General features: G+C 47.8%; 1 pseudogene; it reads left to right on the top strand.

Annotated features, from left to right (window-relative positions):
* The window catches only part of LOC135292537 (zinc finger protein 850-like), a 337224-nt pseudogene that overhangs the window by 62603 nt on the left and 246763 nt on the right, over window positions 1-27858 (top strand).

Here is a 27858-nt window from a genome sequence, read left to right as displayed (position 1 = left end):
TCTGGCGCTGCTGCCTGGCCTCAGGGTCAAGGAATGAAGTGCAGGGCCAGCCAGGACGAGTCAGCCCAAGGTTCTGGTGGTGACTCTCAGCCATGTTTTCTGTTTTGTCTGCAGAAGGGAGCTGAAGCGGCTGTCTCCAAAGCTTGAGGAGGAGGCAAAAGCCTTGGAGGAGGAAGAGAGGCAGAAGGAGAAAGAGAAGCAGAAGAAAGAAAAGAAGGGTGTCTCTGTGGGGAAGGAACCTCCAAAAGCAGAGAAGGGGAAAACCAAACCCCCAGAGAAGAAGGAAAGCAAGGCCCCAGAGAACAAGGACACCAAAATCCCACCAAGGAAGGAAATCAAAGAACCAGAGAAGATGGAAAACAAACTTCCAGAAAAGAAAAACAAACATCCAGAAAAGAAAGAAACCAGATTCCCAGAGAGGAAGGAAAGCAAGGCCCCAGAGAAAAAGAACACGAAAGCATTAGAGAGGAAGGAAACTAAATTCCCAGAGAAGAAGGAAACCAAAGCCCCAGAGAGGACGGAAAGCAAACTCCCAGAAAAGAAATACAAACCTCCAGAAAAGAAGGAAACCAAATTCCCAGAGAGGAAGGAAAGCAAGGCCCCAGTGAAGAAGGACACCAAAGCATTAGAGAGGAAGGAAACCAAATTCCCAGAGAAGAAGGAAAACAAACTCCCAGAAAAGAAATACAAACTTCCAGAAACGAGGGAAACCAAATTCCCAGAGAGGAAGGAAACCAAAGTCCCGGAGACGAAGGAAATCAAAAGCCCAAAGAAGGAAAGCAAAGCCACAGAGAGGAAGGAAATGAAAAGCCCAGAGAAAAAGGAAAGCAAAGCCCTAGTAAAGAGGGAAATCAGAATTCTAAAGAAGGAAACCAAATCTCCAGAGAAGAGAAGCAAACCTCCAGAAAAGAAGGAAACCAAATTCCCAGAGAGGAAGGAAATCAAAATCCCAGAGAAGGAAATCAAAGCACCAAAAAAGAAGGAACCCAAAGCCCCAAAGAAGGGGGAAGCCAAAGCCTGAAAGAAGGGAGGAACCAAAATCCCAGAGAACCCAGCTGAGCTGGAGAAGAACTCTTTATTTTATTCACACAACTTATTTTATACAGTTTGACGAACCTAATGTGCAACTTTAGGTAGTTAATCGATTTCTTATTACTAGTTATGCCAGTTATTCTGTTGGATAATAAAATATATTTTACTTGTGCATCAAATCTCTCTGTTGTATTCTTTGTATTGTTACCTATTCTCTTCACTGATTCTCATGGGACAAATCCCTTGTTCTTGCAGGTGCATTTGTTTTTCACCCTCAGATCAGATTGTTCACCAAGTCTCATTCTCAAAATAACTTCACATGGGAACTTGTGACTGCTTAGCTGCACTTAGAAGAGATGACAGGCCAGCCGTTAATATAGCAGAACAAGGCCTGATTTCATAAGGCCTTTCTTTTATCATTATTCTACCTGTCTCTGACATCTCCCCCTTTTTGTTCATTTAAAAAAGGCTCCTATGTTCTGATGTTGAAACAGCTCACTCTTGGGAGGGTATGATCTCATGAAGGTTATCACTGGTTATCTGTTAGATGTGGGATAAGATACATAAAAGACCAGTTCCAATCAACAAAACTTACCCAATTCTGTCAAGTCATTGACACAGGGTTTTGCAGCATGAGCAAACAAAAGAATAATGTCCAATGTCTCTTAGGGAAATGGAAAGAAATGACCATTGTTTCCAATTAGCTGAGAAGTAGGAGAAGGTCCATTAGCTGGAAATGTTGATCTTGGACATCACTGAATGTCCTCCTGGCAGCTGGAACAGGGAAGAACTGAAGAAGGTTGGGAGGAGCACTGTCCCATGATGATGCCATGAGGCTTTTGTTGGCCAATTGCCTCTGTCAGTTTCCAGGCACAGCTGTGTCTTGGCAGTCCTACTCCTCTTCCTGTTCTGGCCACAAAGGCTGCAAGGGGATGAGGTTATTTCTCTTTCCACTGGGCCTCATTTCTTCAGAGCTGATCAGTATCTGATGGAATGAACAGGTGACTGCTTTGAGCTGTTGGTGATAAAACACAGGCATCTCTTCTCCTGAAGTTAATGAATCAATTAGGCTTCCCTGTGGACACTCCATTGGGATTTAGATGGGATGACCTTTTTTCCAAGTTTCTAATGTAAATATTGCATGATTCAAAATGTTAGTCGTCCAAATTTCTCATGTACATATTGCATTATTTGAATGTTCTTAAGGCATTCATTCCTCTTCTTTTTTGTTTTTTAAGAATGAGATGCATGTCTTTTGTTATGAGTATGAAGAAACAGCGTAGTAAAATAATACACGTAGTAGACAAGAAACTTAGAGCAATTAGGAATAATTTAGATGCAACGATCGGGAATATTTCAAATAGCAGACAAAACTAACAACATAGGTGGAATGAAATAAACAGAAATCTCTGAAATAATGTACCATCATCCCAGAGTCTGCAAACAGCTGACAAACCTCGATTCAGTGGGGACTTGGATAATTATTTCCAGATCATAATTCCCAAGCTCCCTTTAAAAATAGTTCAACTGTCATGTACAGACGGTGAAATTGCAAAGTCAAAGCAACTCCAATCTAGTTTTGATGCAGAAAACATCTGGGTCTGTTGGCAAATTCCTGTCCAGGTAGAGCTAAGGCCTGCCCACCACCCAAGCTCTAAGTGGGAGAGAATTCCCTAAATGTAATTTTAAACAAGGCTCCTAAGAATAGCACTTAGGAGTAAAGGTCTAGGGGTGAAAGACTGATGAACCATCCAATAGCTGTCTCCTCCAAAATTTCCTCAGCATGGAGATGCTTTAAACACAGCAAACTGTTGGAGTGGTTCTGTAATAACAATTGGGACTGCATCTGATTGCTTAGAGTAGATGTCACAATACCATCTGTTTAGAGAAGACTTCTGACAAAGCTGAGATATCATTTCCTGGAACTCTGAAAAATACTTGAAAATCATGAGGCAGCACTGGGTCAAACCATGGAGCCCCAGTGCAGAGCCCAGCTAGAGGGGTAGTCTGGTCTAAGAGATACATGAGCAGCTAGAGAACAAAAGAAGGATCCTGAAATGACACGTGTCTTGTAGATAATTACACCAAAAGATGGTAAAACATATGAAAAGCTGGCTATAAAAACAGGAATAGAAACATGAATGTATTTATGACAGAAAAAATGCAACAAAGGAAACACTGAACAGCTCACTCATAAAATTTATGATATCTCAGATTAAATAACACTCAAACCTGATATAAATTCCTTTCGACATCAATAGAGCTTAACAAGATGAACTCAATAAAACCCAGTCCTAAAAGGATTTCAAATTAATAAACATAATTTCATTATCACCTTAGTAGAACAAAAAGCACACAAGAGAACTCAATGTTAATTACTATTAATACCGAACATAACTGGATCCATAAAAAGCTGGAATAGATCATTGCTGAAATGACGTAAAACTGAATCTTAACATTTATAAAATCTACCAAAATTTACTTAATAAAACTTAGCCTTATTCAAGAAGGTAACTGAGCGTTACAATATTTGGCCTTAATTTAACAGAATTCAAACGAACATTCTTAAAAGCTATAGATATGACATGATGTAACTCAGTCTAAGGTTATTAACACAAAAAGACAACTTAAAGGTGAACAAGCTGTAAGTGAAATAACAGCATGATGGTCTGCTGGAGGGATTAAAGTTGTAACAAGCATATTAGAATTAGAAGTAAATCAGTTATGAGTAAAACCCATGGTAACTGCAAATTCCATGGAAACAGAAATGTTTCAGTAAGACTTTTCAAAGTGCAGGGTTACTGGGAAATAAATATAATAATGTGCAATTTAGCATATTGCTGAACAACTCAACAGCTTTTAGTGACAGTATCTGGCATCATTTTATATGGCAAATGTGTTAGCATTCTTGTTAAAGAGATCAGACCATGTTAAAATTTGATAGGTAATAAGGCACTGCATTTACCGCTTTTCAATCTCTCCAGTAACTGTAAAACTACATAAAACAATCAGAATTTAGTCAGAAACTAAAATAAACTTTTAAAAACCCTAGAGCACCACGTTTTCAAGGCACACAAACACAGCTCTGGGCCGGAGCGGGGCCTGTGCCGCCCACAGGGGAGAGGGAAGGCGCTGCCCACAGGGAAGCTATGGGGAGAACAGAGACCATCTAAACTGCAATGACATAACTGTACACCAATAAAGCTTCTCTCAATATTCACACAGTATTCATCCCTTAATTGCCAGAGCCAATCATCTCATTTTCCATCTCTCAGCAGGGCCCTGCGGCCGTGAATCCAGCCCGCCGGGGCTGGCCCGGCTCGGCTGCCACAGCCCTCCCGGGGCCGCTGCACCTCTGCTCCCCAAACACTGCGGGGAAAAGAGCAGGGGAAAAGCAGCAACACACAACAAACCCTACAACCTGCACACAAAAGATAAACACAGAAGAGGCACAAGCTGCATTTTATTGCACATTCTGACAACAGTCACTGACTGAGAGTTGCATTTCCAAGGCCAAGATCTGTCTTTTGAGAAACCTCAAACTCAGAAATACCATTTTTACTAGATGTGTACAAGGCCAGGCCTCACTGGAGGCACAGCTTTTCTCGCAACTCTGCATCATCTTGAACTGAAAAAGAATTAAGCAGTGTGCTCATGAGTCTGGCATCTCAGCCAGAAAGGCCAGGTATTAGAGGGAAGAAGTCAGCCTACAAAATCTGATTATTTTTTCTCTTCCATTGGCCTGTCAATAATGATAATCAGAATATAATTCCACATGTTAACATGAAGGTGTTTGTATTTACAGAAGCAGGAACATATCTATGAAGGCTTTTGAATTCTCTTCAAGGACAAGGACATTTGAACCACTAACCCTTTCTTAATAGAGAGGCCCAGTTTAACTTTTCACTGAAGATGTTAAACCCAAGGGCAGTTCATGCAATGCTGTCTTTACATGTCGCTGTAGAGACAGGCAAGACACCTATTTCTTCATGCACAACAGCCCATCTTTATTCTTCACAGTTCATATTTCTATGGTTTTCTGAAGGCATTGTGTTTCATTTTAATTGCTTAGTAACTTAGTGCAACTCAGTTCATTGGTTAGTAGTTGCTCATGTAGGTGTCAGTCAAAACCTTTCCTCTCTCTAACGCGGTTTCCATTCTTGTCTCCTGCATAGAAGATGTGGGTAGAAGTCTTTCCTCTCACAGGTGCAAATTCCTTTCTCACAGGAACTTGTCAGGCTAGCTGTTAGCTGTACTTAGCCCAAGCAGCAGGCCTGAGCCATCATTTTACAAGGGTAACAAGGCTCTTCTTTTATAGGGTTTACCTATATGCAACATTGACATACGATTCTTTCAATCTTAAAGAATCATCTTTAATTTCTTTCACTTGAATTTTGACCTTTGTAATATTTGTATATGGTAGATTTGGAGTTCAAATCTGTTTTGAATCATGCCTTCATAGAATCCCAGACTCATGGAATCATTCAGGCTGGGAAAGCTGTGTGAGACCATGGAGTCCCAGCTGTGCCCGATGCCCACCTTGTCCCTGAGGCGACTCCGGCGTTTCGGGGTCTCCCCGGCCCCGGCTGCTGTGAGAGCCCAAGACAGAGAATTCCAATTCAGCACGACCTGTCCGGGCCCCTCAGGCAGGCCCCAGAGCTGCAGGCAGTCTTAGCAAGCTCAGCTCTTTAGTGAGATCAGCTCTTTAGTGATTCTCAGCTCATTTGTGATTTCAGCTCTTGGCTTGCTGAGTGCCTTTGGCAGATGCTGGCAGAGAGAGGAGAAGGCTGTGTGAGGTTCCACAGAGATGTCTTTATTGATGTCTTCTGACAAGGTCTCAGGGACAGCTCTTCTGCAGAACAGGGCAGAAGTAGGGCTTTATATAGGGTACAGGAGTTTTAGAAACAATCCAATAGTGAGGGTCAAGGCGAAAGTGAGCTGTGGGCTTACAGAGAGATAAGCAAGGGTCCGAGGGTGGAAGAGGGGATTCTTAGGTCCTGTCATCATGACCAGGCATTTCCTGTCTTAGGCTGCTGAATGCCATGGAGGCATTGCAGGCCCTGGGCCTGCTACAACTCCACTTTCTGTATTTAGAAAAAAGGCGTTCCCTATAGTTCTTTTAAACCAATGGAAAAGGCATGAGAACATAGCTAATACAATGACAATTACAAGGAAAATCCACAACATTCCCTTAACCAAAGATGCAACCCATCCTGTATATCCCCACTGACTGAAAACGTCATTGACCCAGTCTGGGCTGTTTTCTACTTTTCAGTCCTTCACCAGTTCCTTCAGTTTCTGGATGTTTGCATGGATGGATTCCTAGCATTAAGAGAGATTGAAGCAGCACATCCCTTCCAAGTCTTGGCAGCCGTGTCCGTGGGCAAGCAGCAGGAAGTCAATCGCTGCTCGATTTTGGAGTGGTGCATGTCTTGTGGTTTCTTCTTCCTTTCAAAGATCACCCAGGGCAGCCGATGTAGCGCTGGCTTGCTTACTGAGCCAGCACCCAGGGTGATTCATTTCACCAAGGGCTTTAGCTGCAGTTACCCATGGTAGGAATAGGGAGACAGAAATCCTTTTTGGTTTGTTCCAATCGTATAATTTGGGATTGCAATTTTCATCAAATTCTGTGTAGGATCTTTTGTGCCATTTTCATTCACTTTCTTTTTTTCAGTTATGTAACAAGGTTATATTTGATGTGAGGGTAGAAAGTTTTCCAAGGGTACAGGGACCTCCCTGTAGCCATGAGGGGATCCCAGCCATTCTCGGTCACCACAGATGAGAAACGTTCCCTTGGGTAGTACTTTGGGGTGAAGAGAGGCTACAGAGATCACACGAGCAGTGTAATTACACCAATCAGGAGGGTTATAGGCTTTGTTAATTGGTGGTGTGTCTTTCTGGTATCTGGTTTTGGTCTGATCAATTTCTGGCCAATTATTTTTTGGACACCTAAAGTAAAATTTGACACAGTATGTGGCCTTGGAGGATCCCAACAGGTCCAATTCTTGGGGTTCCTCGAGAGCATTGGGCAGCATTTTTGTCCACTGGTCCCAGGTGCCCACCAGGTTGGGTCTCTTACCTGTGGTGAGGAGGAGCTCTGAGTTATAGACGGGCCAGGCATCGGCTGCGAAGGGAATTCCTACCAGACATGTGGAAAGTGGGTTATCCATGCTTCCCATGGATAAGCACATGTTATCCTGTTTTAACGTCCTTGCTGAGGTTACCCAGACATTGTGGCCAGGCTGTGGGCTGATCCAACTGATGGCACGTGGTACAGTGAAGAAATCCAAGCAGCACTGAGGACAGCACCAACGGAGACATTTTTCATCTCTGGACAGGAATGGAGCTTCTGATAGGGAATATAAGCAAAATTTGTTATCTTGATGGTGGGAGGGGAGGGTTAGGGTTTTCTCCTTTGTTCCTTTCCTCTGTTCCTTCCCCTCCCCCCCTTTTTTTTATTTCTTTTCTTTTTTTTATTTCTTTTCTTTTTTCTTTCTTTCTTTTCTTTTTTTTTTTTTTTCTTTTTCCTTAAACTAAGGATGGGGGAGTGGGTATAAGGTTAGGGATTTTTGGTAAGAGTTGAGAAAGGGGAATAATAGGGCTTTTTAGGATCTAAATGGATAATAACATATAATTCAGAGAACAATTTTGTGTTCAGGCTGTGTCTGGCTTATGGCTTGATGCAGCAGAATGTTGTTCAGCTTTCTGTTTTGTCTGCTGTCCTGTGATGGGATGGGCTTTTCTTCTGTATGTGGACATTTGGCAACGTCTTCGTCTCCAGGCAGAACTGGTCTGGTTTTGAGGAGGTCTTGTGTTTGACTCAAGGGAATTCTTGTCAGTGTTTGTGGGAGTGGCTTTTGCAGTGCCTAGGTATGGTTTTATGTTTTTTCCTGGGTACCATCCAGGAGCAGATGGGAGTAGAACACAGGCATCCCCTCTTCCCCAAGTAATCAGTTGGAATAGCCCAGAAATTTGATGTGTTTTTGGGTCCTTCCCCAGTACAGGTGGTTTCTCAGTGAGCTTTGCTTGGGTGGTATTTGCAAAGTGGTGAAGTACTGGGGGGTCAGGCTCTGATGTTGTAGAGTTCAGGAAGTTGATGACATAGAGAGCCTTGCAAAGTCTTTCCACTGGAGATTTCATTTTTGTTTCTCTTTGCTGCTGACTGAGGACTCTTTTGAGGGTTTGATGTGTCCTTTTTACGATGGATTGTCCTGTGGGATTTGCAGGTATGCCTTTCTTGTGTTCTATTCCCCACTCACTGAAGAACTCTTTTAACTGACAAGAGGTATAGGGAGGTCCATTGCAGAGAGTATTAGTACAGAAAGTATTTCTACTGCCTGGCTAGTAAAGAGAGGGCATGGACTTTCACAAGGAGTGCATAACCCAGGCCTGAAGCCAACAGACAGTCCTAGAAATGTCCTTGGACCAGAGATGAGAGGAAGTTGGACAGTTACACAATGGCTGCAGACTAGGCTAGCTAGACACCAGGAGATACCAGCAAAACCGCAAGGCAGCAATTACACAAGATAGCAGCAGACCGCAGGACAGAAAGAGTGTAGAACCAAGAAAAGCATGAGCAGCTGGTTTACACCAATCACAGCATGAGTCAGGGCTCCTGGACAGTCCCTTGTAACCAATAATATGTACGCTTGAGCCGCATGGACAGATAACAATGCTATATAAGAGCCTATCAATTTCCAATAAATCGAACAAGATGCATACCTCGTGTCGAGTCGTGTCTTGATTCCAGACCCCTTATCTCTTCATATCATTACGGTGGGACATGCTGTGCTGAGACAGATACAACCTTGTCCTATATATACAAGCAACATTGTCTGATTGCCTGAATGCGTTTCAAAGTGGCAAATCCTTTGGTCTGTGTCCAAACGTGTGTCTTGATCACTTTCTAATGTCCCCTCACATATGTACCCCAGTTGGTTCCTCATAGAACAGGGCTCTAGGTTGATGGTCTGCCACTCTCCTCTAATTTCTCGTGCCCATGTTCTATGTTCAGAAGGATACAACACAGTCCCTTCATGGTTTAGTCCCAGGGGAACTATTGGGTGACTTAAGCTCACTGATGCATTACGTATTGTTAAAACAAAGGCTGTTACTTTACTAGTCACAGGGTTATAAGTGAAGTTGGCCAAAGTCCACCAAGATCCGTTTCCATATCGGATGCACTATCCCAAACAATTTTGTGGAGTTCAGCAGAGAATATTCCTCTCTGCCCTCCCTGATGATGCAGCAGCCACTGACTGCATCCACAGTTGTGCTTGAGTACACCCAAGAGCTAGTGAGACGTTTTCACTGGCTCTGCCTAATGCATTAATTATTACCTCATCGTCCTGTTCTTCAGTGTTCTTCCTTTCTGGCAATACTTTGGAGAACTTCCAGTGGTTGTCACCTAGTGCTAGCAGGGAGGATTGTAAAGGTTGCTGTAATTTAACTAAGTCACTCCCCACTGTGGTTAATTTATTCATCAACACTTCTGAATCTATGGTGTTTAGCACTCCCAGTCCAGTCCCTAGCAGCCCAGTGAGATCTCTTTTACTCCTAAAGTTAGGGGGCATTCATTCTTGAAGCCAAGTGGTCCAGTCCATGAAAGGATTTCTGAGAAATGGGGCACACTCTAGTTGAATGTCCAAAGCATTTACCTGTATTCCCATTTCTACTTGCTTCAGAGACCATTCTGGATTAACCAGCAGTCTCTGAGTTCTTGTTTTCTTCATAGCATACGGCCCAATTCTAGTAATCACAGGAACTATAGGCTGCACTTCTGCTTCTGGAATAATTGGCCTTTGGGTAGGAACAGCTTTCTTTTGTGTTAGTGGGGTAGTTCTGATCTTGTTCTTCTGATATTCAGTGCACACTTGAGTGATGCTAAAGTCAAGATCATACTCTCTTATTGCACACCCTTCTATTTTTAGGGCACTTACTCAAACATTTGTCACAGCATTCAGAGCTAATCTGAATGAGTTTCATGGGTGGATGGTAAGCCTCATGCAACCCACCTTGCACAAATGCATAGCTACATCCCCAAACATTTCTCCCTTCCCACAAACGTGCATTTGTGACTTTCAGGATCTCATTTAGGGCCCTACGAGAGTGGGGATCACAGGCCCTCCCTTGGCACCGGTACATCCCAGTTACGTTGTACCTGCGCGGTATCGCACTGGCTCCTGTTACAACCATGGCAATGGCTATAATAGTTACCACCTTCTCCATCATGTCCATGATTTCTCTAAGTCCATATATTCACGGTTCCGGGTGAGCTTCAGCTTCAGTTCTTTGTCACCTGGCATCAGTTTCCAGACTTCCTCAGGGGCTTTCTTCACTCGGGAGTGATGGATCCACGCCTTCTGTTCTTTCATCTTGATTGCAGTAAAGGTAGCGAGGAGCACCTGGAATGGTCCTTCCCACTGCAGTTCCAGGGTCTTTTCTGCCAAAGACTTAACATACACATAATCCCCAGGTTGTACATCATGTACTGGTCCATCCAAATCTCTGTTTTGAGCTCCAGCCACATAATTTGCAGTTCCTCTCAGCTGTTTATTCAGGGCTATCATATACTCGGGTAGGGTTTCCTCCCCTATTTGTGTAGGTGTGGCTCCTTCTTGAATTGCATATGGTCTCCCATATAATATTTCAAAGGGGCTCAATTTTTCCCTTGTCCTTGGTTTTGTCCAAATTGGCAATAATGCTAATGGAAGAGCCTGGGGCCAAGGTAGGTTTGCCTCTTGTCCCAATCTCACAATTTGTTGCTTAATCAAATGATTCATCTTTTCCACTTGGCCACTCGATTGAGGATGATATGGGGTATGCAGCTCACAGTCTATCCCCAGGTGGTGGCTAATTTCTTGCACAATTTTGGAAACAAAATGCGGCTCTCTGTCTGAGGATATGGTGGCTGGAACCCCAAACCTCGGGATTATTTCTTGCAACAGTGCTTTGCTTACCTCTCGTGCTTCAGCTGTCCTAGTAGGGAAAGCTTCTGGCCAACCTGAAAAGGTATCAGGCAATACCAAGAGGTAATGATATCCCCCCTTCCTGGGTAATTCTGTGAAATCGATTTGCCACTGTTGCCCAGGTCCGCAGCCTTTCCCAATTTGTCCAACTTTAGGCTTTGGGATGTTTTTAGGATTAGTTCAGAGGCAAAGACTACACTGACGAGTTACCTGTATTACTGTGCCCTGGAGTTTCCTGGCCATAATTTTTCCTTTCAAATGGTTGTACAGGGCATCTACTCCCCAGAGTGTTTTTTCATGTTCTTTTTGCACTGATGACCACAGCAAATAGGAAGGCGCTACAAGTTTCCCTTCCTCTGTTACAGCCTGTCCTTCTTGATTATAATTTGCTTTTTTTGCCTTAAAAAGTTTCTTATCCTTTTTATTGTACACTGGCTTACCTTCAATAGAAATTTTTCCATCTGGGATCAATGTTGCCTCCACTGTCTCCTCAAATACCTCACCTCTGGCTGCGTCTTTTGCCTCTCTGTCCACCAGCATGTTCCCTTCTTTCAATTCAGAGCTCACTTTTTGCTGTGCCTTAATGTGCATGATGGCTGCCTTCTCAGGTAGTTGTACTGCACCTAGTAGTCTCAGTATCTCTTGTGCGTGTTTAATATTCTTCCCTTGTGAATTCAACAGTCCTCTCTCTCTCTCCAAATGGCTCCATGTGCATGAACCACCCCAAACGTGTACCTTGAGTCCGTGTAGATGTTAACCTCTTTTCCTTTTGCCAGCTCTAAGGCTCGAGTTAAGGTGATTATTTCAGCCTTCTGTGCACAGGTGTTTGCTGGTGAAGGTCCAGACTCTATTACCTCTCTGCTTGTGGTAACCGCATATCCAGGGTGCCTTTTTCCACTGATGACATAGCTGCTTCCATCAGTGAACCAGGTCTCAGCATCTTCAAGTGGGGTGTCCTTCAGATCCGGGCAGCTGGAGAAAGTGGCTCCAGTGGTCTCCAGACAGTCATGGATCACTGCTTCTCCCATACTCCCACTGAGGAAGGAAGCTGAATTCACAATGTGAGTTACCACAATTTCAACACCATCTTGTTCCACTAGTATAGCTTGGTACTTCAGAAACCTCTGTGGGGAGAGCCAATGTCCCCCTTTTGCCTCAAGGACTGCAGACACCGTGTGGGATACCAGCACAGTCATTTTCTGGCCCAGGGTGAATTTGTGTGCTTCCTGGATGTTCACTGCCACTGCTGCAACAGCTCTGAGACACCCTGGCCATCCTTTAGCTGCCGTGTCCAGCTGTTTGGAGAGATAGGCCACTGCTCTCTGCTACGGGCCTAACTTCTCTGCTAATATTCCCAGGGCAATCCCTTGTTTTTCGTGGGAAAACAGGAAAAATGGTTCACTCACGTCTGGAAGTCCTAGAGCCGGAGCTGACATGAGGGCCTTCTTTAGTTGGTCAGAGGCTTGGGTTGCTTCTTTTGTCCACTGAAGATCTCTGCTCCCTTCCCTGATCAGGGCATATAGAGGTTTAACAAGTAACCCATAGTTAGAAATCCACAGGCTGCACCACCCTGTCATGCCTAAAAAGGTTCTCAGTTCCTTCAGTGTCTGAGGGCTCGGGGTCTGGCATATTGCTTCTTTGCCATCCTGCCCCAAGGTCCTTTGACCAGCACTCACCTCATAACCCAGGCAAATGACTGTTTGCCTCACCATCTGGGCTTTCTTCTGGGATACTCCATACCCCTGCAGGCCCAAACAGTTTAGGAGGCTTACCGTCCAGTGCACGCGTGTCTCCTGGGTCTGGGTGGCTGTTAGGAGGTCATCCACGTACTGCAGCAACTGCCCTTCTCCTGGTGGAGGTTTCCAAGACTCTAAATGCTTGGCAAGTTGCTCCCCAGATACAGTGGGAAGTTCTTGTACCCCTGTGGTAATACACACCATGTGAGCTGCTTCCTCTGTGCAGTTTTGGGGTTCTCCCATTTGAATGCAAAAATGTTCTGGCTGGCCTCGGAGAGAAGGAGGCAAAAGAAGGCATCCTTCAAATCTAAAATGGTAAACCAGGTTAGTTCAGGTGTTAAAGGAGTTAATAAAGTATAAGGGTTAGCAACTACTGGATACAAGTCTTCAGTTACTTTGAGAACAGCCCTTAGGTCTTGTACTAACCTGTATGACCCATCAGGCTTTCTTACTGGCAAAATGGGGGTATTGAAATCAGACTGACACTCTCTTAACAGTCCTATTAGCAAAAGGTTTTCTATGATTTTGCTAGTCCCTTCTCTGTCTTCCTTCTTTAGGAGGTATTTTTTAACACTTACTTGTTGTTCCCCTTCCTTGAGCTTAATTTGTATGGGCAATGCATTCTTTGCTCTCCCTGGTATATTAGAAGCCCATACACCAGGGAATATTTGATCCATTATTTTCTTGAAGTTTTTCTCTTCTTCACTTACAATTTCAATTTCTTTGATTATTAACATTAGGCTTAACAGCTCCACATATTGTTGGTCCTTTACCTCCAAACTAATTTCTCCATTTTTCAATATTATTTTTGCATCCAGCTGCTCTAGCAGATCCCTGCCCAAAAGTGCAGCTGGAGCATTAGGCATATATAAAAATGGATGAATCTCCCATTGCTTTCCCAATTTATACTTTAATGGTTTGCAAAAATATGCTCTTTCAGATTGACCAGTAGCCCCCTTTACCATAACATAATCATTTGTTAGAGGTACAGGACCTTATTCAACACTGACAATGTTGTCCCTGTGTCCACTACAAATTCCACTTCCTTTTCCTTGTTCCCCAGTTTAACTACAACCAGAGGGTCCCCTAGGGTAGGGCCCTCCTGTCCTCCTCAGTCCTCCTTCACATGAGCAACCAGCCTTTCCCCCAACCCCCAATCGCTTCTTCTCTGTTCATCACCCCTTCTTCATTCTGGGCACTGGTTTTTCCAGTGTCCAAATTTCTTGCAAAATGCACATGGATCTTTTCCCACTCGGGGTGGTCCTTGTCTTGGCGGGTCTTGCTCACGTTTCTCCTTTTCTCCCGCCCTTACTACTGCTACTAATTTCTTCATCCCTGGTTTATATCCTCCCTCCCGATTACTAAACACTCTCCATGCTTCATCCAATAGAGTCTCCAAGCCTCAGCTATTTGGGCCCCGGATCTTCTGAAGTTTCCACCTGATATCTCCTGTGGATTGTCCGAAAAATAACTTTATTAGTTGTTGTATTCCTTCATCCAATCCAGAGTCCAGGGTGGTATATCGCCGCATCGTGTCCCAGAGGTGATCCAAAAATTCAGAAGGTGTTTGAGTAGGACCTTGTTTAACAGCACATAAGGCTGACCAATTTATGGTTTTAGGAATTGCTCATTCTAGTCCTTTTACTACAAAGTCTTGGTATCTCTTAAGCTGTGCCCATTCATCGGGTTCATTGGGATCCCACATTGGATCCTGAAGGGGAAACACATCTTTGATATCCTCTTGTGCTGCTGCACAAGCGTCTTCAGCTAAATCCTTGGCTACCTTCAAACCCAACTGCTTCTCTGTTTCTGTTAAGGCATCAAGCAGTAACTGCATGTCTGCCCAATCAGGTAAATGCTGCTTAGCCATAAACTTCACCCTTTTAGCAACCCCTATTGGGTCATTCCCATAACCCTTAGCAGTCTTTTCCCAAGCCTCCAAATCCACTGAGAAAAAGGGGACCTTAATCATCCTTGGTTCCCCATTAGAGGTTATAGCCTGCCTTAAGGGTGCTTGTATGAGTCCTTTAGTTTGCTTTCTAGTTGTTTGTGGGGGTGGGTTCAGTCTGGTTTGCCTTCTGGCCCTTGATGCTATCAGACCTTGCAGGGAAGGCTCAAGACTTGGTTCAGATTCATCCCATTCACTATCACTACTAGGCAACGGTGGGTAAAGCCTCCATGGTTCCCTTAATTCAGGAGTTGGTGGGGAAACCCCTCCCTCAATTACTGTTTTTCCCAGGGCAGATGAACCAGAAGACAAGTTAGGGGAGGCTAAAGTTGGTGAGGGTTCCAATTTTACTTGTTCCTCTACCCTGCCTCCTTCCTGCTTTCTAGGGGGTGCTAAAAGTGCCTCTACTGTCTCTTGTTCTAAGATCTCTGTTGCATGGAGCACGTGCTACAACCCTGTTTCAGCTTTTCCCTGTTAGCTTTATTATCCTTCTCAAGAGCCAATACCAGTGGATCAGATGGAGGCCTAATCCCACAATCCCTTTGCCACTCAGGGTGATTTCAAAGGCTGAAAAACATAGCAGCATAAGTCACCTCTTGCCACTTCTATTCCCACCTAAGGAAAAGCATGAACTGTAATAGAGTCTCATAGTCCAGTGTACCATTTGCTGGCCACTTCACTCCTCCATCAAGTCTATAGAGTGGCCACCACTACGTGGAAAGTTTGACAAGTTCCCTTTTAGTTTCACTGCCACCATAGCCCACCAGCTCTTTCCAGTGTGTTAACATACACCCTAAAGGGCTTCCTCTGGGAATCTCTTTGCTTTCATTTGCCCCCATGTTTAGGATCCTCTTTTTCACAATGTCATTTGATCTTATCCCAGTTCTTAAATTTCACTTGGTATTCCCTTGGTACAAAAATATACTGGCAACACTCAACTCTAAGAATTTCCACTGCTTTCTTTAATGTTCCTGAAACCCCATTTTCCAACAACTCAAATATTTTACTGCTATCCCGTAACTCTTGACCAATTGCCAACAAAATTCATATAGTTATCTGGGCAGCCTTTTGTTCCTTTTTATAACAGAGAGACAAGTTCCAGTCTTAGGTATTAACCACCTGTACCCTTGCCAGACCCACGAGTCCTGACAGACTGCACACCGAAACACGATCCACAGATCACAGCAGCAATCTTTCCTTGGGCAGGGGAATACCCCTCAACCAGGTTCTCGATTCCTGTGCCTCCTGTTCCTGCTCATATAGTTGTGCTAGCAAACAAAAGGGATAAAACAGCTTGTTAATTAATTTTCTCCTTTTCTCTAAAAAAAGAAAGGGTTAGCAGGCCTTCAAAGGCAGGGTTCAGAGCAGCAGCTGTTAGGGAAAGAACTTGTAGTTCTACAAAAAAGGGGTGGGAAAACTCCTTTTGATTCAATCTAATGAAACCACACCATGTAGTTAGGTACTCCACCCAAGTTGCAGGTTACTAATAATTTATTAAATCAGGTCCTCTGTTAAGCTTTGCTCCAGGTGTATTCCTATTAAAATATGTTTAAAAATTGGAAGCAACTTTTCATACACTGTAGACAGTGTGCAGCTGAAAGCAAAGCGTATCTCTTGTCATGCTGTAACCAAAGGACAGATGGAAACCTTGCAAAGTATCAGTCAAGTTCTGGCAGAAATTTGACGATTCCACGCTGCACCAAGAGCTGTGTGAGTCACTACTGTAACCCATTCCGAAGCTTTTTGGACTGCTAAGCAAATTTCTCTCACCCTTTGGTGGAAAATGTTACAGAACACAGAGTTCAGCTGCGTATCTGGGCACCAAAGAAGTCTCTCAGCTACCTCTGCCAGCACTACTTCTGGGCTCTCTGTTTTCTGCATACAACCAAAGCCGCTAAACCGAATTTCCCTTTTCTTGCTGACAACCTGACTCCTAACACTAATAGTTTAGGCTCACAAAAAAGAAACAGACAGGGGTTTTCACAACCCCAAACACAACAAAAGTTTTAACAAGGTCCTGCTGAAAATCACACAAACTTTGGCCAGGGCACAGCACAAATCCCTCCACAAGAATTGGGGGGGTGGAGGTAAACCATCAGCACTTTAAAATATTACCACACACTCTAGCAACTGCAAACCTCACATACCAATAAAATTATCAAAACACGCGCTCACCAAACTCTCGGCGTTTTACAGGGAGATAAAAAGAGGTATCCCAAGGCTACAAAGTCTGGACTCCCCTCTGGTTACCCAGGAAACAAATGACTGCCTGATCACCAGGACTGTGTCAGGAATAGTTGTGGGCTTTCCATTCACTCTTTTAACTACTAAGGAAACAAATTTAACTCACACAAAGCCTTTTTCACCTGACCATACATCAAATAAAAGTTTACATCCAAAAACACATGCTGTCCAAGCTCACACACAGCCTAATTCCCCTCTAACACAGTCTAAGCACAATACAAACACTTGAAATCAGTCCGCTCTCCCAAACAAAAGTGGCAGTGTCCCTCCACAATCAGGCAGGGATTTCAAAGACCTTTTACAACTTTAAGCTTACAAAACTCCCAAAAACACTTACAAAGGTTAATAACACATGCCAAATCACACAAATGATAATGCTTACAACACAAACTCTCACAAACCACAACAAATACAGTGCATCTACAACCTAAACACACAAAATCACAAAACCACCAAACAAACACAGATCCAATTACAATACACACACACACACACACAGACACACACACACAACGCTGGGGGCACAACCAGGATTGTCTGCCACCCACAATGGGACCCTTCGCAGCCCAAAAATTCGGACTAACCACCCAAATGACAAGTCACTGAGGTGCACCTTTAAACTACAAATTGAAACCAGAGCCACCCCTGCTCCAATCCCAATTCACAACACCACAGCCATTGTCTCCACTACGAGACACGGACTACCAGAGCCCTGGTCCCCACTGCGGGACACGGGTTACCAGACCACTGAGGCGGGACGAATCCCGCGTCCTATTAACTGCTGATATAATAAGGTACCTTTCCCTAAAGAGAAACATCCCTTTTGTCCATGGTTCCAGCAGGACCTGGTCTTTCCCCACGTAGGCAGCAGGATCACAGGATCCTCCTTCCCAGAAATTCCTGGGTGGGTGCCCAGAGGGGTCCCGGACCCCCACTGGCCCCACGGCCAGAGAGTGCAGGATGTCCTGCTGCAGTCACCAAAGTGATTTATTAAAAAAATATGGATATTGATCTAGCACCGATATCCAACTGTGACGGACAAAAACTCTCTAACAGTTTAAAGCTAGAAAGTGTATGTTTATTGCGATGCCGGGCGGCGTGTGGGATAGCTCCCAAATGCACACTGCAATTTACAGGTGATTACAGAGTCCTGTCATCCATACAACTACTGAATACCCAAAATACAAATACATATTCATAATTTTGGTACATCCCATTCCCCGTTTCATAGGCTAATTAGTTCAAAATCTATTAGGCATACGTAGTTTGTTCTTTGAAATGGGTTGGGGTCCCTTTCATGGGAAGGGTCCCAAAATGAGGAAGTAAATGAAGTCTTCCTCATTCTGACCTTTCTACCTTTTCAATGCAAATATGACAAATGAACCCTTGGTAGAATTCCCATTCCCTGGCTTCAATTGGTTTCAGAACACAGGAGGCCCACAATTGTCTTATGTTCCTAAAAGGTATCTGTCAGTTTCTATAGTCTTCATTATAAACCCAGCTAACCAAACATTGTGTTGACAAGCAATCCATTATTAGTTAATTACTAACTCTTACCTTCATCAAGGCCTACCTATTTATTTTAATTAATTACAATAAAGCTTATCTCTAACTAAAATCTTAGCTCCTCCAAAATGTCTAACTTCCTTAAAGTTTTTGTTTCAAATCCAGCCTCTTGCCATGGTGCTCTTGGGTCTTCCTCTTCAAGATGGGGGTCCCACAAGGTGTGGCCATCAGGGGGTGACTTACGGGGTGCAGGTCGTGCTGTCCTGTCTTGGTTTGGAAAGCCAGGTGTCTGCTAAGGAAGGCAGGAACCTCCCCTGAAATGGAAAATGGAAACTCCTTCCCTCTGAATTGTTATAATTCTGAATTAAGGGGCTCTCAGGAAAAGCTATAGGAATAGGAATTCTTTTTTAGCAAAAATTAAAAATACAAAGGCAATAGCAAAAACCAAAAAAAAAAAACCAAAACCACTGACAGAGTCAGAATACAACCTGACACCCTGTGGGTCAGGGTGCTGGCAGCAGTCCCATTGAATGGTGGCTGCAGCCCTCCTGCAGTGACAGGTGTGGCTCTGTTGGAGCAGGGATCCTGGAGAAGGGTGGAGTTTTCCTCTGAAGGTCCAGTGGTGGTGTAGATGGGCCTGGTCTTCCTCTGGCAATCCAGTGGGAAAAGGTTGATCCTCTGGCAATCCAGTGGGAAAAGGCTGCTGCAATGTTCCAAACTCAAATTCTATCCAGGAAGAAATGCTTGGCTCCTCCCGCTGGGCAGAGCATCTCCCAGTGGCATGATGTTATTTTATCAGCCATGCAGTAGCACTCAATGGCCCATTAACAGAAGGTAATTAATAATAATTGACAGAAGCTATCTCCTGGATGAAGGATTGGTTGTGGAAGAGATAAACTGCCCAATGAACAGAAGATAAGTGCTCTACCTCTGACAGATGGCAAACAGAACACACACTTAGCTTGCAATCCAGGACATGTTCTCACTGGCTGCCCCCATTCTCCAGAGTTCATGGTGACCAGGGAGGCTGCAGCTGCCGGTGCCGGGAACAAACGAGACGGGTCTTGGTTTCAGAAAGCTCCAGAATCCATTTCTTACCCCCAAAAGACAGGGCAAAGGCAGGTGCCCCCTCAAACACCTATGAAATGGTGAGACTTTAGAGATCGCTGATCAATGTCATTCATTTAACACAGTTTGGGCTGTTTTTAAGGGATAAAGATGAATCAGAAGAAAATCAAGGCCAAACCAAAAGGACAAGCAGCCAGGTGTGTTCCCAGCATGGATCACAGGGAATGTGGGTCACCAGGGCTGTGCCCAGCGTGGCTCCTGCAGTGGGGGATGGAGCTGGAGCAGCGCACGAAGCTCTTCCCGCACTCGGGGCACTCCCTCACCGGTGCCTCCGTTGGTGTTGGGTCAAGTTAGAGCTGCTGGAGAAGCTCTTCCCACACTGGGGACATTCGTAGGGCCTCTCCCCGCTGTGGATGCGCCGGTGCCTGACAAGGTGGCAGTTCTGCCTGAATCCCTTCCCGCAGTCGGGGCAGCAGAAGGGCCTCTCCTCTGTGTGACTCCAATAGTGCAGGAGGAGATGGGAGTGGGTCCGAAACCCCTTCCCACACTTGGAACACTCGTAGGGCCTCTCCCCAGAGTGGATCTTTTGGTGGACAATCAGGCTGGAATGCTGGCTGAAGCTTTTCCCACTCTCCCCACACTCGTAGAGCCTCTCCCCGATGTGGATTCTCTGGTGGCAGAACAGACTGGAGCTCTGGCTGAATCTCTTCCTACAATCCCCACACTCGTAGGGCCGTTCCCCAGTGTGGGTCCTCTGGTGCTGGATCAGATTGGAGCTCTGCCTGAAGCTCTTCCCACATTCCTCACACTCGTGGGGCCTCTCCCCAGTGTGGATGCGCTGGTGCGTGACAAGATGGGAGTTCCGCCTGAAGCCCTGCCCGCAGTCGGGGCAGCGGAAGGGCCTCTCCTCTGTGTGCGTGCGCTGGTGCTTGAGGAGATCAGAGCTGGTCTGAAACCTCTTCCTGCACTGATCACACTCGTAGGGCCTCTCCCCGGTGTGGGTCCTCTGGTGCCTGATCAGGTTGGAGCTGAGCCTGAAGCTCTTCCCACACTCCTCGCACTTGTGGGGCTCCTCTCCATCAGGAACCTCCTCATGGACCACCAGCTCCAACCTCTGGCTCCATCTCCGGCCGCCTTCCCGGCCCAGGCTGGCTCTTTCCCCCTCAGATCCCCGCCATCTGCGTTTGCAGCCCCTCCTCGTGTGGCATCTCCGGGGCTTTTCCTCCCCGTTGGGTTCCTGCACCGTGGAGCCGCTCAAAACGGCCTCTGCCATGAGGTTCTGCTCTGCTGGGCTGGGAGATGCAGCAGGAGAGAGAGGCAAAGGGGCACTGACTTCCTCCTCACCTGACTCCATGTCCAGGGACATCTTCCTCTTCCTCACTACCTCACAAGAAGTGACAATGGGAAATCCTGGTTTGGGGAAAACAAGGGATGAGCATGTTGAGTTTGAAGGTCTTTCTGCCCAAGTCAATCTCTACAAGTCACCAGCGACCTAGGCTCCAGAAAAACCTCCCAAACACCAAGATTCAGTGCTGAAAAACCCTCCCCAGGAGTTCCCCACGCCTGCTCCCTCCCCTCTGCTCTTTGGGAGTTCCCCCTGTCCCAGCTGCTGGGGTCACGCTTGCATTGGGGGTCCCCCTTCTCCTCGGTGCCCGCCCTCCCCAGCCTGCTGGCAGTCCCAGCAATCCCAAAAGCTGCCCCCTCTTCGCTTCCCATTCAGGGCTGCCGGGGCTTTTTGGGCTCCCTTCTCCCCTCATGCTCTGCTCTGGGCTGCAGGGGCTCCAAGGAGTCCCCCCTGCCCCTCTCCAGCCTCTGCAGGCTCCCGCCAATGGCGGCGCTCCCCCCTCTCTGGGCTCCCCACTTTGGGCTCCTGGGGGACACAGGGCTCTGCTCCTCCAGGCTGCCTCTGCCGCCAGCCGCCACCGCCACCCCCCCGATGTCCGCCCACGGGGCCTTTTCCGCTCAGCCTTGCACTTCTTCATTCTCCAAACATCCCCCCAAAAAAATCCCAGCCCAGGGACGCCCCGGGATATCTGGGCTGAGCTCCCCCTCCCCGCTCACCAGCGCGATGGGGGCGATGATCCCACAGGTGGGGGCTGCGAATGCACGGAGGGCTCGACCGCGTGCTTCCTGCTGCTCAGCCTTGATCCGCCTCTGTTCCTTCCCTTCCTCTTCCTGCCCCTTCTCCTATTCCATCCCCCGCCTCCTCCTAATCCTTCACCTCCCTAACCACACCTCCTTCTCCTTCTGTCGCTGCTCTCTCTCCGCCTTCCCCCTCCTCTTCCATCTCCCCTCCCACCCTCCTCCTCCTCCTTCATCCCTCCCCTTCCCTCCCTCCTCCTCCTCCCGCAGCAGCAGCGACCCCCTCGCTGCCCCGTTCCCGGAGCCCTCGCAGCCCGCGGCAGGAGCGGGGCTGGAGCCGGCACAGCTCGGCACGGGCAGCGCGGGGCTCTCGGCTGCTCCCGGCCGCTGCGGAGAAGGGGGGAAGCCGGCCCGGGCAAAAGGAGAGGCAAACTGCGACAACTGGGGGCCCCACATCCAAACTGGGCCCTGCTGGGGAGCCTGCCTGGGCACTGCCAGCCCTTGGGGCTCCTCTCGGCACAGCCGGGAGGGGGGAACGCACAGAGGGCTGCGGGATCCCAGCGCTGGCAGCACTGCCAGGGACTGGGCTCTGCTGGGATCATACTGGGAGTGACTGGGACTGTACTGGGTTTGTACTGATATCATTCTGGGATCATACTGGGAGTGAGCAGGAGCCTGCAGAGGCAATTGAGACCATGGTAGGGGCAAATGGGATCTACTGGGAGTGACTGGGATTATGCTGAGTGTGACTGGGAGCAACTGGGATCATGACAGGAGCAACTGGGAGTGGCTGGCTGCATGCTGGGAGGGATTGGAAACAACTGGGCTTCTACTGGGATCAACTGGGATCATGCTGGAGGTGACTGGGATCATCCTGGCAGTGAGTGCCACTGCACTGAGGCTGACTGGGAGTGCTTGGCAGCAAATGGGATCATACTGGGGTATAATGGGAGGGACTGGCAACATGCTGGAGGGACCTGGGATACACTGGGAGATACTGGGAGTGACTGGAACAAAAGGGAGGGTGAAAGAGAGCAACTGGAACCATGTGGAGCACAACTGGTTCATACTGGCAGGGACTGGGAGCACACTGGGCTCATCTCTGGATCATACTGGGAGGGACTGGACTAATACTGGGAGAATCTGAGAGCGACTGGGAACACACCCTGCACATCATCCCCCATACTGGGCCTGACTGGGAGCAACTGGGATTATACTGGGAGCACACTGGGAATGCTGGCATGTGACTGGGATCCAACTGGAGCTTACTGGGATCATATTGGGGTTGAAAGGGAGTGACTGGGATCACACTTTGGGCTACTGGGAGCACCTGAGAGAAACTGGGGTCATGCTGCAAGCAAACTGGAGGAACTGGGCAGGACTGGATGCATGCTGGAGGCACCTGGGATATTCTGGGCATGACTGGGGGATCACACTGGGAGAACTGACACCTTCCTGGGGCCACTGGCAGCGCCTGGAAATGACTGCAGACATGCTGGGACATACTGGGAAATGTTGGGGGGTTTTCTGGATTTAGGGGGTTTGGATTTTGGGGGTTTTATTGGTGCTTTGGGGGGGTTGTTCTTCTGGGGGTCTTTATTGAATTTTTTTTGGTTTTATATTTTGGAGGATTTTACTGAGATTATCCTGTTTTTTTGGGAATCTCAGAAATTCTGGGAGTTTTATTGGGATTTCTAGGAGATTTTGAGGCATTTCACTGGAATTGTGGGGCTTTTCGTGGGATTCATTGGGGATTTGAGGTTTTTTTCAGAATTTTCGTGGGATTTTTGGGGTTTTGTGGGGTTTTTTTGGGTGTTGCCATGATTTCTTTGGGTGTTGGGGGGTATTTTATGGGATTTTTATTATTTAGGCGACATTTTTGGGGGGATTTACAGGGTTTCATCGGGATTTTGGGGGTTCTTGAGATTTCAAAAGATTTTGTGGGCTTTTATTGGGATTCAAGGATGTTCTAATGGGATTTTGTGATATTTATTTTGGATTTCATGAGTTTTATTGGGACTTTTGGGGCTTTTAAGGAGATTTTGATGCCTGTCAGCCCTTCCACAAACCCTGGGACAACCCCAAAGACCCCAGACCCCCAAATCCCCCACAAATTCCACTAAAAATCCCAAATTCCTCAAGAAATTACAATAAGATCCTCCAAAACCCCAGAGAATCCCACAAAATCCCAGTGAAACACACCAAAACTCAAAAAAACTCCCCAAAATTTCACTAAACCCCCTCAAAAATCAACCTCCCCAACCCCAATAAAATCCCCCAAAATCCAAAACTCCCCAAATCCACAAAACCCCCAAAATCCCATAACGCCCCCTGAAACACAATAATTCTCTCCAAAACCTCTATAATTCCCCCTGAACTTGCATCAAATACCCAATAAAGCCCTAAAGAAGCCCCAAGATAATCCCCCAAAACCCTGCTAAAATGCATCAAAATTGTCCCAAAATCCCAAAAATGCCCCCCAGAACCCCCCAGACTCTCTGGGGCCGTCCTGGATCAGGGGCACCGGCCGGTGGAACAGGAGCCACCTCAGGGGCCCTCGGAGCTCTGTGGGGAGGGGGCACCATGGGAGACCCCCAGAAACGGGAAGGCGGGGGGGTGGAACCCCTGTTGTGCCCCCTCGCCCCGAAACCCCCAGACCCCGGTTCAGGGGGGGCCTGCGAACCCCCAGGACCCCCAAATCTCCCCCGGGACCCCTCCGGGAGCCCCAAACCCCCCCAAGGTTGGCCCAGGATCACCCTGGACCCCCAAAACCTTCCAAACCTCAGACCCCGCAGTTCCCCACAAAATTGATCCCAGATCCACCTGAGGCCCCCTCAAATCCATCAGACTGCCCCAAATCCCCCTCAATTTCCCCCAAACCCTGGGAAATCCCCTCACACTCCGCTAAAGCCCCCCACATGCACCTCAGACCCCCCCAGATCCCCCCAGCTCCTCCCACAATCCCCCAAAATCCCCTCAGGCCGTCCCAATTCCCCTCAGATCCCCCTAAACCCACCTGAGAACACTCCAGACCCTCTCAAGCTGCCCCCAAAGATCCCCAAAGCCCCCTCAGACCCACCAAAGCCTCCTCAGACCCCCTCATTATCCCCAAACACGCCGCACACCCCCCTATTTCCCGTCAATCTCCCCAAAATCCCCGATTTCTCCTCAGACCGCCCCAAACCCCCCCAGTTTCCCCTCAGCGCCCTCCTCAGCCGCGCTCGCCTCTGAATCTCCCGCCTCCGCCGCGTGCACGGGCTCCCCAGCCAATAGCGGCGCGCCCCGCCCCGAACCGGCCAATGAGGGCGCGGCTCCCTTCAGCAGCGCCCGCCTCCCCGCGCCGCTGCAGCCAATCAGAGGCGTGGCGCAGCGGCGGTGGCGGTGCCGGGCGCTGCAGAGAGCGGGGGCGGCGCTGGGAGCGGCCGGAGCGCTCCGGGAGCTGCTGAGGCGGCCGGGACAGGGCCGGGAGCGGCTGAGAGGGGATCGGGGGGCGTGGGAGGGTCCGGGGGGGCTTTGGGGAGGGTTCCGGGGGTGTGGGGCGGGGTCTGGGGAGGGGTCTTGGCTGGGGGATCGTGAGGGGTCAGGGAGGGTCTGGGGAGGGGTCCTGGGGCACTGTGGGGGGATCTGGGGGTGGGGAGGGGTTCTGAGAGGGGTCTCGAGGGGGGTCCTGGGGGTGCTGGGGGGACTTTGGGGTTCCAGGGTGGTCCTGGGCCAACCTTGGGGGCTTTTCAGGAGGATTTGGGGTTCCCGGAGGAGATTTGGGGATCCTGGGGGTTCCCAGGCCCCCCCTCCCGTTTTTGGGGATCTCCCATGGTGCCCCCTCCCCACAGAGCTCCGAGGGCCCCTGAGGTGGCTCCTGTTCCACCGGCCGGTGCCCCTGATCCAGGACGGCCCCAGAGAGTCTGGGGGGTTCTGGGGGGATTTTGGGGGGAATTTTGGGATTTGGGGCATTTTGGGGCAATTTTAATGCAATTTTGGGAGGGTTTTGGGGATTATCTTGGGGCTTCTTTAGGGCTTTATTGGGTATTTGATGCAAGTTCAGGGGGAATTATAGAGGTTTTGGAGAGAATTATTGTGTTTCAGGGGGCGTTATGGGATTTTGGGGGTTTTGTGGATTTGGGGAGTTTTGGATTTTGGGGGATTTTATTGGGGTTGGGGAGGTTGATTTTTGAGGGGGTTTAGTGAAATTTTGGGGAGTTTTTTTGAGTTTTGGTGTGTTTCACTGGGATTTTGTGGGATTCTCTGGGGTTTTGGAGGATCCTGTTGTAATTTCTTGGAAATTTTGGGATTTTTAGTGGAATTTGTGGGGGATTTGGGGGTCTGGGGTCTTTGGGGTTGTCCCAGGGTTTGTGGAAGGGCTGAGAGGCATCAAAATCTCCTTAATCTCCTTTAAAGCTCCAAAAGTCCCAATGAAACTCATGAAATCCGAAATAAATCTCACAAAATCCCATCAGAACACCCTAGAATCCCAATAAAAGCCCACAAAATCTTTTGAAATCCCAAGAACCCCCAAAATCCTGATGAAACCCCACAAATCCCCCCAAAAATGTCCCCTAAAAAATCTTGCAAAATCTCCCCAAAGACCCAAAGAAATCAGAGCAACACCCAAAAAACCTCACAAAACTCCCCTAAATCCCACCAAAACATCCAAAAAACCCCAAACTGCCAAAAAACCCAAATCCCAAATAAATCCCACTAAATGCCTCCACAATTCCAATAAACACCTCAAAATCTCCTAAAAATCCCAATAAAACCCCCAGAATTTATGAAAATCGCAAAAACTGCCAACAAAATACCAGTAAAACCTTCCAAAATACAAAAAAAAACCCCAAAATTTTCAATAAAACCGCAATCCCCTCAAAAAAACACCTCTCCAAAAGCGCCAATAAAACCCCCAAAATCCAAACACCCCCAAAATCCACAAAACACCCCAACATTTCCAAACTTGTCCCAGCATGTCTGCAGTCATTTCCAGGCGCTGCCAGTGGCCCCAGGAAGGTGTCAGTTCTCCCAGTGTGATCCCCCAGTCATGCCCAGAATATCCCAGGTGCCTCCAGCATGCATCCAGTCCTGCCCAGTTCTTCCAGTTTGCTTGCAGCATGATCCCAGTTTCTCTCAGGTGCTCCCAGTAGGCCAAAGTGTGATCCCAGTCACTCCCTTTCAACCCCAATATGATCCCAGTAAGCTCCAGTTGGATCCCAGTCACATGCCAGCCCTCCCAGTGTGCTCCCAGTATAATCCCAGTTGCTCCCAGTCAGGCCCAGTATGGGGGATGATGTGCAGGGTGTGTTCCCAGTCGCTCTCAGATTCTCCCAGTATTAGTCCAGTCCCTCCCAGTATGATCCAGAGATGAGCCCAGTGTGCTCCCAGTCCCTGCCAGTATGAACCAGTTGTGCTCCACATGGTTCCAGTGGCTCTCTTTCATCCTCCCTTTTGTTCCAGTCACTCCCAGTTCCTTCCAGTATGATCCCATTTGCTGCCAAGCACTCCCAGTCAGCCTCAGTGCAGTGGCACTCACTGCCAGGATGATCCCAGTCACCTCCAGCGTGATCCCAGTTGATCCCAGTAGAAGCCCAGTTTGTTCCAGTGACCACCAGCATGTTCCCAGTCACTCCCAGTTCCTCCCAGTTGGGTTTTTTGGGGGGATGTTTGGAGAATGAAGAAGTGCAAGGCTGAGCGGAAAAGGCCCCTTGTGGGGACATCGGGGGGTGGCGGTGGCGGCTGGCGGCAGAGGCAGCCTGGAGGAGCAGAGCCCTGTGTCCCCCAGGAGCCCAAAGTGGGGAGCCCCGAGAGGGGGGAGCGCCGCCATTGGCGGGAGCCTGCAGAGGCTGGAGAGGGGCAGGGGGGACTCCTTGGAGCCCCTGCAGCCCAGAGCAGAGCATGAGGGGAGAAGGGAGCCCAAAAAGCCCCGGCAGCCCTGAATGGGGAGCGAAGAGGGGGCAGCTTTTGGGATTGCTGGGACTGCCAGCAGGCTGGGGAGGGCGGGCACCGAGGAGAAGGGGGACCCCCAATGCAAGCGTGACCCCAGCAGCTGGGACAGGGGAACACCAGAGGGGAGGGAGCAGGGGTGGGGAACTCCTGGGGAGGGTTTTTCCGGGCTGACTCGTGGTGTTTGGGAGGTTTTTCTGGAGCCTAGGTCGCTGGTGACTTGTTGAGAGTGACTTGGGCAGAGGGACCTTCAAACTCAATGTGCTCATCCTTTGTTTTCCTCAAACCAGGATTTCCATTGCCAACCCCCATTGAGGCTGTGAGGAAAATGCCCCAGAACATGCAA

This window comes from Passer domesticus, unplaced genomic scaffold, assembly GCF_036417665.1.
Source record: "Passer domesticus isolate bPasDom1 unplaced genomic scaffold, bPasDom1.hap1 HAP1_SCAFFOLD_37, whole genome shotgun sequence".
In the NCBI taxonomy this organism is placed as follows: Eukaryota; Metazoa; Chordata; class Aves; order Passeriformes; family Passeridae; genus Passer; species Passer domesticus.
The sequence above is the reverse complement of the archived record's forward strand: the minus strand, read 5'-3'. Positions and strand labels throughout refer to the sequence as shown.